Source organism: Carex rostrata, chromosome 17 (genome assembly GCF_964058835.1).
Source record: "Carex rostrata chromosome 17, lpCarRost1.2, whole genome shotgun sequence".
Classification (NCBI taxonomy): Eukaryota; Viridiplantae; Streptophyta; class Magnoliopsida; order Poales; family Cyperaceae; genus Carex; species Carex rostrata.
This window is the reverse complement of record NC_135934.1, coordinates 9,520,382-9,533,800: the sequence shown is the minus strand read 5'-3', so window position 1 is coordinate 9,533,800 and position 13,419 is coordinate 9,520,382. Positions and strand designations below refer to the sequence as shown.

At 30.8% G+C, this 13,419-nt stretch overlaps 1 long non-coding RNA gene across 2 annotated transcripts; it reads right to left on the bottom strand.

The window, feature by feature from the left end:
* LOC144568478 (uncharacterized) lies at nucleotides 1–3,731 on the bottom strand. Of its 2 annotated transcripts, none has more exons than XR_013515667.1 (5): nucleotides 3,261–3,731; nucleotides 3,046–3,163; nucleotides 694–754; nucleotides 479–583; nucleotides 1–282 (listed from the first exon to the last, which is right to left on the bottom strand). It is a non-coding gene; the product is annotated as an uncharacterized LOC144568478 (long non-coding RNA). The 2 variants fall into 2 exon arrangements; XR_013515668.1 differs by having other exon boundaries at nucleotides 3,046–3,153.
* Between the last annotated feature and the right edge of the window lie 9,688 nt (nucleotides 3,732–13,419).

Below are 13,419 nucleotides of genomic sequence, written 5' to 3'. Positions count from 1 at the left end.
TAATCTCAAAACACACATGCTATTACATCTACCAATGAGACATCATTCTTATCACTAAACAAAATAAATTACCTATAAATAACATAAATGTTTTCCACCAAACATAACATTTCATACAAATCAAAGCAAACATGAAGAAGTATAATATAACACTACTTATAAAACATAAATGTTTTCAAATTTTCTCCCTCTTTGATTCTAAGATAGAGTGACCGATGAAGGTGATACACTTTCGGCCCTCTGCCATCAACACCATCACCTCCAGATAGCCATCAAGAAATTCTGTAAACATAATACACGAATTCTATAAACCTAAGATAATCTCAAGTTTTTAAAACCCAAAATAACAGGTCAAGAATTCTGTAAACCTAAGTCACCAATTCAGTAAACCTAATATATGAATTCTATAAACTTCAAATAAGACAACCTAAGATGAGGCATGCTCAACATGCTTCAACCCCAATTTATAAGTTCATACCCGACAGTGTACCAATGGCACTTCTCTTTTGAAATGGGGAACATTTGCTGAGGTAACAAGACTGTAAAGACCCAAGGGTACCATGAGATGTAGTGGCAGCCATTCCTATTTGACAATAAAAGCAAGAGCAAATTAAAGCGGCAAATTCAACTAAGTACTTCAATTTGACATAAACTGATTCAAATCAATAGAAAATATCAATGTAACAAGCTTACATCTGACAAACTGTCTAATCGAAGACCTTCATCAAATCCATGGCTCAAAAGTCGAGAAGACCTTCATAATATTTAAATCATAGAGTTACTCTCTATGAATCCTATAAACCTAATTAAAGAATTATGTACACTGGTAGTTTCCATCCTGTAAAATATAAATCTCACCTCATGGTGCATGCGGTACTGAAACATAAAATACAGGTACATTAGGCACAAAAAATAGCCCCCCTAAATAGCATGTGCACGATCTGTTCAGTCCTAAATAGCCCCCCTATAACTCGAATGAAACACTGAGCCAGCACCCAACTCAAATACAGGTACATTAGGCACAATGCTCATATAAGAAAAAACTCAAAAGACATTCTTTGGAAACCAGAACATGACAGACTAATACAAAAAATCAAATCAAAAATCTAACTCTGCAGTTAAATAAAGGACTAAAAAACAAGCAAGTTAGGATTAAAATTTACATTTGTAGTATTTTTCTATAATTTATTAGCTATTTTTTATAATTCAAAATTTCAAAATACAAAAACTACTATTATTTTTCTGCACAAATTACCATATATGTCCCTACATTCAAGCATCCGTTAAACATAGCTAAAAAATTATAAAAAATCTAAAAATTAACACGCATATAGCTTTGACTTTCCTCTACATTTCCACAAAAAGAACTAAAAAGTTGGTTCAATGGATCTCTCAGAAATATAATTTGAATTTGGCCTGACAGTAAATAAAGAAAAAAAAAATGGCATTCATCCTTGTAAATAAAATAATGATTAAGAAAAGATTCATCTGTTCACTAAATTAACTTACAGCATGCATTGCCATAATGAATGCACTTACAGTGCTACCATAAGGAAGACGGTAACCTACCATAAGGAAGGCCAAATCGTGGTTTTAAAAGGGAAAATATACAGCCAAAACAGGCTGCTTCTTGTGTGTGTCTCGTGTGCTTTGTTTAGTTCAATTAATGTTACGCTAGTCATCTACTATCTACACTAAACATTTTAATATCAACATTCATAACAAGGCCAGTGTATACCAGTTAAGACATACCGTCAGCGAACTGATGGTATTATTTACTGGCAGCAACATAGAATCAAAACTGATCATGACATCCACTGGTACATTATAGATAAAAAAGAAGGATACAGACAAGGATGGCACGTGAATATATATATATATATGTGTGTGTGTGTGTGTGTGTGTGTGAACTTACCAAATGGACATCAAGACAAGTTATTTTTGTACTAGAAGAAGCATTGACAAGGTCATGATTTCCTAGAAACCAATGCAGGATTAGCAAGTTCACATTAAGACCAGTAAGGGAATAACATGTAACGATTTATAATTAAGGTTCTAATAGCAAAACAATAAGTCTGGATACAAGACCAGAAATCAATGGATATGCTAAGACGCCCTATTTCATCTTCAGATTCAAAATCTAAACAGTTGTACAAGAAACCATCTTCAGATTGAAATTTAGCTTTGCTCTAGTGAAAAACCTCACTGCAGCAGCACATGTTTTGGCCCTGATGCATTTGTATAGACGGGATGACAGGTCATAGATGAACTGTAATTTTGTAAAAAGGAGGATTTGATATCGGAGTCCACAAAATACTAATGGTGTGGCTTCATCAACTTCTTCCTGACAACCAATAACGCATTTTAACCCCATGCGCATTTTAACCTTATGTACTTTAAGCTGTTCCTTAACAACCTATTAGTAGAATATTAGTTCTGAAATATAAAATTTAAATCATAAACTTACTCTCCATGAATCCTATAAATCTAACTAAAGAATCCTGTACACTGATAGTTTCAATCCTATAAAATATAAATATCACCTCATGGTTTGGATAAGATTTCTGATAATCTCCCGCAAGGAAACATATACAAAAATCCGATCTAATAATCCCCCGGAAATCCCCTGGAAATCCCCGGACTAATAATCCCCCGTCTAATAAAAAAAAGGAGCATTGGTGGTACTGTATTCTAAGTAGGAGCATTGGTGGTACTGTACTAGTCGGTAAGTTGCAGTATTGGTGGTACCATACCGGTAACCGTAGTTGCAGCATTGGAGTGTACAAGCCAATTAACATGCCAGTACACACAAGTAGCAGGGTTGTATTAAGATAAAAAAGAGAGATTGAAATCATTGATATCCATACTGTAATGTCTCTTTGAGACATTTTATCAAGCAACTTACGTGCACACCCAAAAACCCCAAATTACACATAATCTGTCTGAAATTCACTCACCTAAAGATTCACATACAGTCAAAGGAAATGAACAAGTAAATGCAAAAATCCTCTCATTAATCAATGAAAATGAAACAAAATAACTCACTGCTCCTTTTCCTTCGTGTCGAATCATCACAAATTCGTTCTGCTTGTTGTTATGTCGACCATACCTGCATCAGATTTGGACTCATGGGATGCCTACTTGCAAATTTACCTAAAATAACCTGAATTTTCGTCAGTTAATTATTCAACCATGAATTTTGCAATTGACAATCCGTTCAACTCAAATTATGTCCTTTCACTCTCAATTATACAGATTACCTGATCCTTGAGAGCTTGTATTTCTATCTCCATCTCGTGCCTCATCTCTGCACCTTTTATACTACATCTCGTGCCCCATCCTTGAGAGCTTGTATTTCCATCTTGTGCCTCATCTCATCTTGTGTCTCATCCTGGCCAATGCCTCACGGTACTAGTCTAATTCTTCATCCGTACGATCAAGGTCACAGGAATAAGAGAAATTAAACACAGATTGATTAGCGCCAAAGAATTACAGATTGTGCAGTAGAGAAGGGGCCACGAAGAGAGGAGGGAGATCTGATCTTGGAGACCGACTCCCGTAAAAGATAGAATCATCGATGAAAATCAGAGATTGTCAAAATTGGAATAGGAGATCGTCAGATTTGGAAAGAACGTAGGAGAGATTGAAAACAACGGCAACTCAGAAACTTCGTTTATATAAGGAAAGTGGGAGGAACGGTCGAACCGTTAACATCAGTTGAAACTGCGTCGGCGGACTATTGAAAACGCGTGAAAATAGAAGGCGGGGATTTTCCGGGGACTGACCGTCGGGGGATAATACCTTTTCTCTAAATGAAATGGAAATTAGCAAAGTTTATCATCATGTCCATTCAATTTATTTTTTTCTTTTAAGATTTTGTTTCCCATTTTTAGTTAGCAACCTCCAATATTCTCTTCTCTTTCTTACTTTACTTGTAGCCCATTGCACAAAGCAATTACTCCTGTTCTCCACTTTCCAATTCCACAAAGGACACAGCAGATTCTTCCACCCAAAGGCCAAAAGTGCTCTTGCTATCATGCCTCCTCTCTATTGGCTGTTGCTGTTATGTGGCCATGTATGCATACTTTCTCTTTTGCAATAATTACTTACTTTAGAATCCAAAAAAAAAAAATAATAATTACTTACTTTTAGCTAGATATTTCTTTCTAGTAATTAAGGTGCTAGCTGCTAGAAGCACGGGATCTAGGAAACCGCTTGAAAAGTATATCTACTCTTTATTAGACAGATGTCGGAATTTAATTGGTTGTTTGAATTATGTTATTAAGTCTGATAATATAATGACTTAAATCGATTAAATAATCCTGATTCATAATTGAACAATCAGTTTATCAGTTTGATTCATATTTTGAACGTTTTACGATATTTCTGAATATATTTGTAGGTTCATCTGTGGAATTAAATTTGTGTCATTTTTGCATGTCATATTTCAGCTTAAATTGTTGCAACATATCCATAGCACTATAATTACATAACTGAATTGATTGTAAATGATTGTCATTTGGTATGATTTATTAATTGTATGTTTATCCATTTATTCGACTGATTTAAATCAGAAATACTGAATTTCACCAAATTGTACTGAAAATATATTATTAAATCCTTATGCTCATATAGCTAGTAAACATCCTCATTGACAATACAGAACGGATTGAGAAAGGAGAGATAACACAATTGGCTAGGAAAATATCCTAGAGTTGTTGTACCCAAAGATCGAGAGTTTGATTTCCCCTCACGAACCTTGGTAGCTACTACCAAGTTTTCAAAAAAGACAATCCAGAACGGATTGAGAAGAGTTGAATACTCTATATATACTTTAATTATGAACTAACAATTATCACCTCTTAGCAATATATATAATTAAATTGGATACTCGTCCATCAGATCAACCATTAATTATTAGTGTAAAGACCCTACGAATAAACGTTTTTGTATATATATGTCTAATCTAATTAAGACTTATCTGATACATGTGGCAAGCTTGTATTGAAAAACAGTGGCCCATTGCAATCACTAGTGGAAAAACAGGAATCAGGATCGGTTATATACACATATCAGTATCGGAATCCAATCGATCCTGATGAAGGCGATACTGATACTATCAGGATCGGTTTTATATTTTTCAAGAACCGATCCAAATAGAAACTATTAGGATCGGTTTTTTAATAAAACCGATCTTAATAGTTGTTATCTAGATCGGTTTTTTAATAAAACCGATCTTAATAGTTGTTATCTAGATCGGTTTTTGACTAAGAACCGATCCCGATACGTACTATCAAGATCGGTTTTTATATAAGAACCGATCTTGATAGTATTTTCGAATTTTTTTTTAAATTACATAACAACCGATCCTGATACGTACTATCAAGATCGGTTTTATATTAAAACCGATCTTGATTGTATTTCAGATCATAATTCCAAAAAAAAAAAAAAAAACTTTTAGGATCGGTTTTTATTTAAAAACCGATCCTAAAAGTTTTTTTTTTTTTTTTTTTTTTTTTTTTTTTAATTATGATCTGATAAAAAAAAAAACTTTTAGGATCGGTTTTTATTTAAAAACCGATCCTAAAAGTTTTTTTTTTTTTTTTTTTTTAGAATTAGGATCGGTTATTTTAAACAACCGATCCTAATAGTAGTAATCTGGATCGGTTGTTTAAAATAACCGATCCTGATGTTTTATTGAAGCTAAAAAAAATATTTTTATTTATTTGACCAGCTTCCATATATATTTTGCTGGCCAGCATCCTAAATTTTTTTTTGTTGCACAGTAAGAAGCAATAATCAATTAAATATCATATACACATTCTAAATTAATTATCATACACATCTTAAACTATTACAAAAAATTCATGTACTTCATAAAAAGTTTTGTGAAGCATTACATGTTATAACAAGAAATCTAAATCCAAAAAAAAATTAATTAACAAACATACAATTGACTAATTGGGCTATTTCTTCAATTAACACACATTTATACAATATACACATTTATGCAATTAATGTAAAGCACAACAATAAAAAAAATCAATAATTACCTCTTTTGCAATCACATCACTTGAGATTAAAAAAGACCCTAAAAACAAAAACAAAGGTAACAATTAGATGGAAAAACATTTTCCAATAAAAAATACAAAAAAATGTGTTTTAAAAGTATAATAATGAGAAAATTAGATAAAGCTAATACCATGATAGTTGATCGGCCGGATGATTAAGTAACTTGAGAGAGATGTCCTCAAAACTGTAAAACAATATACAAACACCATTAATTAATTTTTGAAACAATAAAACAAATTAAAAACTGGCACAATTGAGTCGGAGGTGCGAGAGGCTCGGATTTGAGAGGAAGAGACGGAGAGAAAGAGAGAGAGAGACACGGAGGAGAGGGAGAGACGGAGACAGAGAGAGAGAGACAGAGTACTGAGGATTTGAGAGGAAGATACGGAGACAGAGACAGAGATGCTAAATTGAAAATGAGAGGCGCGAAATGAAAATAAGAAGAACCCTAGCTAAGCTGGTTATATAGGAATTATCATTAGGATCGGTTGTTTATAAAGAACCGATCCTAATAGTATCAGGATCGATTTTATAATAAAAAAACCGATCCTGATACTAATTTTTTTGTATAAAAATAGTATCAGGATCGGTTTTTTATTATAAAAAACCGATCCTGATACAATTTTTTTTTTCAAAATTGATTCTGTAAAAAAAAAAAAAAAAAAAAAAAATCAGGGTCGGTTTTTTATAAAAAACCGATCCTGATTTTTTTTTTTTTTTTTTTTTTTTTTTTTTACAGAATCAATTTTGAAAAAAAAAATTGTATCAGGATCGGTTTTATTGCTAAAAACCGATCCTGATAGTATCTGGATCGGTTTTTAGCAATAAAACCGATCCAGATAGTTTTTTTCTTTTATTTGGAAACTCTTTTCATATGGTTATGTTTAAATAAATATAAAAAATTACATATTAGAAATATAAGTTAATTATTTAATAGAAATTTTATTTAATTTTCAAATTCTACTTAAATAATATTAAACAGGAGATAGGTACTATTTGACATTGACATTTCATTAATGTAATTTTGATGAAAATTAATGTAATTTATATTATTAAAATTTATGTGATAATATAATTAATTATTTGACATTGATATTTCATTTTGAAGTCATTTTGACTATTGAATTTTTTTATACAATGATGCATGATGCATCAATGACTTGTGCTATATAATAATATACATAGGACTTGAACCCTTGTTGTGTGGGGTTGTGAAGGAACGAATACGAACATTAGCATTTTGTCGATCGGAACCGTTAAAATGAAAGAATGTCATATTAATTTCACCATTATAAAATTTGATACAATTCGGGATTCATTTACTAGTTCATCAAAGCAAAACAATATAGCAACATCGCACGGCCGTAAATAGTTTACGTTGGATCTTAATATTATTTAAGTAGAATTTGAAAATTAAATAAAATTTCTATTAAATAATTAACTTATATTTCTAATATGTAATTTTTTATATTTATTTAAACATAACCATATGAAAAGATTTTCCAAATAAAAGAAAAAAACTATCTGGATCGGTTTTATTGCTAAAAACCGATCCAGATACTATCAGGATCGGTTTTTAGCAATAAAACCGATCCTGATACAATTTTTTTTTTCAAAATTGATTCTGTAAAAAAAAAAAAAAAAAAAAAATCAGGATCGGTTTTTTATAAAAAACCGATCCTAATAGTATCAGGATCGGTTTTTTATAAAAAACCGACCCTGATTTTTTTTTTTTTTTTTTTTTTTTTTACAGAATCAATTTTGAAAAAAAAAAATTGTATCAGGATCGGTTTTATTGCTAAAAACCGATCCTAATAGTATCTGGATCGGTTTTTAGCAATAAAACCGATCCAGATAGTTTTTTTCTTTTATTTGGAAACTCTTTTCATATGGTTATGTTTAAATAAATATAAAAAATTACATATTAGAAATATAAGTTAATTATTTAATAGAAATTTTATTTAATTTTTAAATTCTACTTAAATAATATTAAACAGGAGATAGGTACTATTTGACATTGACATTTCATTAATGTAATTTTGATGAAAATTAATGTAATTTATATTATTAAAATTTATGTGATAATATAATTAATTATTTGACATTGATATTTCATTTTGAAGTCATTTTGACTATTGAATTTTTTTATACAATGATGCATGATGCATCAATGACTTGTGCCATATAATAATATACATAGGACTTGAACCCTTGTTGTGTGGGGTTGTGAAGGAACGAATACGAACATTAGCATTTTGTCGATCAGAACCGTTAAAATGAAAGAATGTCATATTAATTTCACCATTATAAAATTTGATACAATTCGGGATTCATTTACTAGTTCATCAAAGCAAAACAATATAGCAACATCGCACGGCCGTAAATAGTTTACGTTGGATCTTAATATTATTTAAGTAGAATTTGAAAATTAAATAAAATTTCTATTAAATAATTAACTTATATTTCTAATATGTAATTTTTTATATTTATTTAAACATAACCATATGAAAAGATTTTCCAAATAAAAGAAAAAAACTATCAGGATCGGTTTTATTGCTAAAAACCGATCCAGATACTATCAGGATCGGTTTTTAGCAATAAAACCGATTCTGATACAATTTTTTTTTTTCAAAATTGGTTCTGTAAAAAAAAAAAAAAAAAAAAAAAAATCAGGGTCGGTTTTTTATAAAAAACCGATCCTAATAGTATCAGAATCGGTTCTTTATAAAAAACCGACCCTGATTTTTTTTTTTTTTTTTTTTTTTTTTTTTTGCAGAACCAATTTTGAAAAAAAAAAATTGTATCAGGATCAGTTGTTCTAAACAACCGATCCTAATAGTTTAACTATTAGGATCGGTTTTTTAGAACAACGGATCCTGATACTATCAGGATCGGTTTTTTAGAACAACCGATCATAATAGTTTAACTATTAGGATCGGTTTTTTAGAACAACCGATCCTGATAGTATCAGGATCGGTTTTATAAAAAACCGATCCGGATAGTTCACAAATTAGGATCGGTTGACTAAAAAACCCGATCTAACTAGTTTTTAGGATCGGTTTTGTTCAGAAAACCGATCCAGATAGGTATTAGTATCGGTTGTTTCATATAACCGATCCAGATAGGCCGATCCTGATTCATGTTTTTCCACTAGTGAATGTGTTATGGTACTTATTAATTAATTATAGTTGTTGTTGTATAAAAATGATACAAATATAATACAATTGACAAATAGAATTAGGTTGTATTTAAGCTCACCAAGTTCTTTGATGAGTTTAACTTTAAAATCTATTGGAATGTTTAAATTATCAAAACCGATCTACTTTATGAGTGATGAATTTACATATCAAATTATAAAATTTTGTCTTAATTTAGTATAAAGTCGAGTGGTTAAAAAAAAATAGAAAGCTTATGAGTTAATTTTATTATGTTCATTGTTCATTAATTTTTTATCACCTGATTTTATACTGAATTAATTCAAAAATTTATAAGTTTAACATATAAACACATCACTTGTAAAACAGATCAGTTTCAACGGTTTATATTCGTTGTTTAAAATCAATTAGATAGATTTTGAACAAGGAATCGTTAAAAGCAATACAATCTTAATAATTCCTCACGTTTTTGTTTGAATTACAAAAATAAATTGCTTCCTCACGTTTTTGTTTGAATTACAAAAATAAAAGCAATTGGTGCATGGAAACATCTCCTCCTTTTCATTATATAATATTAATTTGTTGGTTCTTTAGTTAGCTTGATATCTTTTTATTATTATTGGTGATTAGCTTCTTGTTAACCAATCAATCAATCAACTAACCCAGTAACCCACCATTCCGGTTATAAACTTTTAAACAAATCCTAGAAAGCTCATAGCACTTAATTCACAGTTTCCATTGGCTTTAGGAAGTGCAAACTTTAGTTGCCCGTCAATGTTACATACTAATTTATTGGATAGAGAGAGAGGACTTCGTAATCTGCGAAGATTTCAAAGAGAGAGAGAGAGAGAGAGAGAGAGAGAGGATGATTAATTAAGAAGATGATAAGACATAACCTTAAACTAATTAGTAGCTCTCACAAACGGATCGTTAGCAAGAGCTAGCCTACTCTACGTCTTTACTGATATATAATATATGCACACCCGCCTTTCACAGAAAATACAAGCCACCACTTGAAACAATGTATAATGACCTCCTCGGTTGAATGAGACCCACTTGACAAAACCAAATGTCGGCTATATATCCAAGAAGATGGTCCATTTGTCTTTTTCGCTCCCAAAAATTAATATCAATCTTAATAATAATTTTATAAAAAGTTCAGTCAAGCAGGTGAAGAACTAAAAAATTTTAATAGGGGAGGTTAAAAATTAAAATACAAAAAATTGTGACTAGTTAAAATTGAACCCAAGCTCTTACCACTAGATTAAAATTAACATGTGATCTTTTATGAGGGGAGCTTGACTATATAAAATGTTCTAAAATTAACATGTGACCTTTTAGAGATTAAATTCTCTAATATACATGATATGTAGCTCTAGATGTAGCTCAAAATTTATTTACTATTTTAATGTAATTTTTTTTTTATCAAATTGTTTATCAACACATCTTCTTTTAAGATCTGCATATGGATCAAAGTAAGCTATGTGATACTTGGGAGAGATCTTGCAATTAATTCATGCGGGTATAAATTGGGTTATCAAATTACGGATATTTGTTTATTGACAATTTTCATTTCAAATTAAAAGACGCTTCAGTTATGTTTGTTGTTCAATAGTTCTTTGTAGCTCTTTATTTTCGCCGAAGAAAAGAGAAATGAAAAATGAAAAATAGGATATGGACTCCAATTTTGGTTTTGCTTTGTGTCCTCTTTCCAAATTTTCTAAACCAATACCTATCGATGAACAGTTTTTGATATTTTTGAATGCGCATGAGTTACTTGGATAAGGAAAGTAAAAGTAAAGATGGAGATTAATACTCAAATCTTTGGTTGAATTGAATATCATGTAACCTAACTTGCTTTTTCCAGGTCTCCCTCAGTTGATGTCTCTTGTCGGTTCTTCCAATACATTTAAGGGAGAATTTCCTGTGCACCCATGAAAACTTCTAAATAGTCAATTTTTTTTATGAATACACCATAATATCTAATATCCCAAAAAAACTTAAATTTCTTTTTTCTATCCCCTTTTATTTATTTTACTTTTTATTTAGTTATTTTATAAATATAATTTACACATACCTTTTTCATTAAAATGGAGGTATCCATTAAATTTGCATAGAAGAAAGAAGAGTTTTTATAGCGACATTGGATATTATAGTATTTTCATAGGGAAATTGGCTATTTTAGAAGTTTTCATGGGTAACACTGTAAATTCTCCCTAATATTAATATGTAGTTTGAATTGATTAAATGAAGAAATGGGGATATTAACAAAATAAGGGCGTGTTCGGCCGAATCACTGTTCACGTGGGAAAAAAAAAATTCAGTTCAACTGAATTTTTTTTTTCCCACGGGAACAGTGTTTTTCAGTTCAATTCCCGTGCCCGTGCCCATTCCCATTTGTCGGTCGAACAGGCCCTAAGTGTGTTTAGATGAGGAAATAGCTAGTTTGAAGTTTTTGATGGGTAAATATCTAAATCATGAAGTTGTGACGGGTATATATATAAATTTCTAATACTAAATCTTAAACCCAGTCTAGTAACTCTAGTCTACAACTAAAAGGTCTCTTTCTATACAATGTACATCAGCTAAAGCCCAAAAGAGCAACTATTCCTTTTTATAGTCTAGTCTTGACACAATACGAATGACTATCTTGTCATTCAGCAAAATTTGAAAATCAACACAAGAAGTCGAAAATTATCATTACCGATGAAATAAAGAGACATAAAGTGGCCGGCCAACTTGAAATTGGGCCACATCCTTTTTTGTGATACTGGTTGTTTCTTCTTTTATCTTGATGATGCTATGGTTGATTCAAATTTAGTGATCCCATGCCTTTTCTGATACTGGGTATCTCGTGCAGATGTCACAGTGTTAAACCAACCAATACTCAGATCAAAGATAAACTGTTAAACAGAAAATTATAATTTAAGTCTGAGAATGGTTTTCAAAGATTAGCCATGAATTAATACTGGTATTGTGAAGGCCGTTTCTGGTATATTGGTACCATTACAAAGCCATTATGTTGTACAGTCTATTATACTAGCATAAGCATTTTTTTTAAGTATTATGGTTTAATTATGGCATTTGCATGAAGTAATGAATGTAAATTCAATTTTTGTTCATAGCATGTACAGATGTACCGGATCAAACATTGTGTTGGTATTGTTCACCTTGCTGGTCTGATTTCAGAATCTTATTCCCTTTGAACTCCTTTTCAAAGCCTCGACAGAACGACTTCTAAATTTATTTTTTGACAGTGTCAAATCAAAATGAATTAATATAATAATAGCAAAAGAGCCGACACCAAAAGAAAATTTATTTCCACATTTCATATATCAACTTCAAGCTTCATTGGAAACAAATACAAAACCATAATTGCTAAGATTTTTAAACTGAAAAGTATCACAAGCAAAATACAAACGCAAATAATCGACCTATTTGGCACTCGGGTGGGTGCGAGTAGCCTTTCCTGTACTGCTGTACCTGTTCAGCCACATATGAAATTATTATTTCATACCTTAATTATGCTATTGCCTCAGAATGTCACAAGTCATCTTTCAAAAAGGTTGTCCTCTGGGGGGCCTTCTATGCAAAGAAGAAAACTAATATAATAAGCATATTTTTAACAATAGTTTATGAAAGAAAATTTATTTCAAAAATCCAGTGTCACCTTTCGGGTAAGAATGATCTTCTGGATTTCAGGGACTAACTTCATTTTAAAAATCTTATCTAAGATCATAAAGAAAAGCACTATAAAAAAGTGAAAGAGAACCAATTTCTGAACAGAAAAAAGTCACCATCAAATTAAATATGTAAATCAAGCTAGATGAACAAAGAAACATGTGTTGTATCAGTTCAGCAGCATATGTGATGTATTGCATTCTATAAAGACCCCTTTAGGAACCATTATTAAAAAAAGAAAGATACAAAATATAATAACAATATAATTTTTTCAACCATCTTTTATTTTCTCTAGCAACCTTGAGGTGAACTTGGGGTAAATGAGTGGAACTTGTAAGTAATCCCCAAATCAAGTATCTATGAACAAAAGACAACTAAAAGTATACATATTTTCTTTGAAAAAAAAAATAGAACAATATATGTTGTTAAAGAGTAGTAGTACAAGAAGTTCCATCTGCCTCATTTTCATTGTAACCAGCAAAGGTCTTAATAAGCAAAAACATTTACCATC